Source organism: Propithecus coquereli, unplaced genomic scaffold (assembly GCF_000956105.1).
Source record: "Propithecus coquereli isolate 6110/MARCELLA unplaced genomic scaffold, Pcoq_1.0 Scaffold113, whole genome shotgun sequence".
Taxonomy (NCBI): Eukaryota; Metazoa; Chordata; class Mammalia; order Primates; family Indriidae; genus Propithecus; species Propithecus coquereli.
Window position 1 is genome coordinate 1,999,013 of NW_012135303.1, and position 1,086 is coordinate 2,000,098.

General features: G+C 39.8%; 1 protein-coding gene across 1 annotated transcript in view; it reads right to left on the bottom strand.

The window, feature by feature from the left end:
- The window catches only part of NBEAL1 (neurobeachin-like 1), a 208,658-nt gene that overhangs the window by 153,909 nt on the left and 53,663 nt on the right, over positions 1–1,086 (bottom strand). The window lies entirely within an intron of this gene.

A 1,086-nucleotide genomic window follows, 5' to 3' on the forward strand; every position in this document is an offset into this window, starting at 1 on the left:
TCCCAGCTACTCGGGAGGCTGAGGCAGGAGAATTCCTTAAGCTGAAGAGTTTGAGGTTGCTGTGAGCTAGGGAGACACCACGGCACTCTAGCCCAGGTGCCAGAGCAAGACTCCGTCTCACAAAATAAAAAAAGTAATGATAAAAAGATACCTGGAAACTCTTTTCATAAAGATGGCACTGAAAGCAAAGGAGACCCCTGGTTCTCCCAAAGCTGAAGCCAAAGCAAAGGCTTTGAAGGCCAAGCAGTCAGTGCTGAGGCATCCACAGACACAAAATAAAAAGATCTGAACATCACCCACCTCTGGTGGCCTAAGACACTGCAGCTCCAAAGGTAGCCTAAATATCCTTGGAAGAATACCCACAGAAGAAACAAGCTTACCTGCTGTGCCGTCACCAAGATTCCCTTAGCCACTGAGTCAGCCATGAAAAAGACAGAAGACAACAACACACTTGTGTTCACTGTGGATGTCAAGGCCAAGAAGCACCAGATGAAACAGGCTGCAAAGCTCTATTACAGTGATGTGGCCAATGTCAACACTCCGATTAAACCCAATGGAAAGAAGAAGGCATATATATGTTCAACTGGCTCCTGACTATGATACTTTGGATATAGCCAACAAAACTGGGATCATCTAAACTGAGCCCAGGCAGCTAATTCTAAACATAAATCTTTTCACCATAAAGAAAAAAAGGATCTGGAAACTCCCCAAACATTTGCAGATTAAACAACACATTTCCTTTTTTCTTGAATTAAATTATTTTAATTGACAAATATGAATTGTATATATTAATATTTATGGCATACAACATGATGTTTTGAAATATGTAAACATTGTGGATTGTCTAAATCAAACTAATTAACCTATGCATCACCTCACACACTTAACATTTTTTTGTGGTGAGAACACTTAAAAACTGCTACTCTCTTAGCAATTTTCAAATGTAGAAATACATTGTTATTAACTATAGTCATCATGTCATAGACAGATCTCCTGAACTTATTCTTCCTGTCTAACTGGAATTCTGTATCCTTTGACCAGCATTTCCTCAATCCCCCCAACAACAGATTTCTTAATAACCACTGT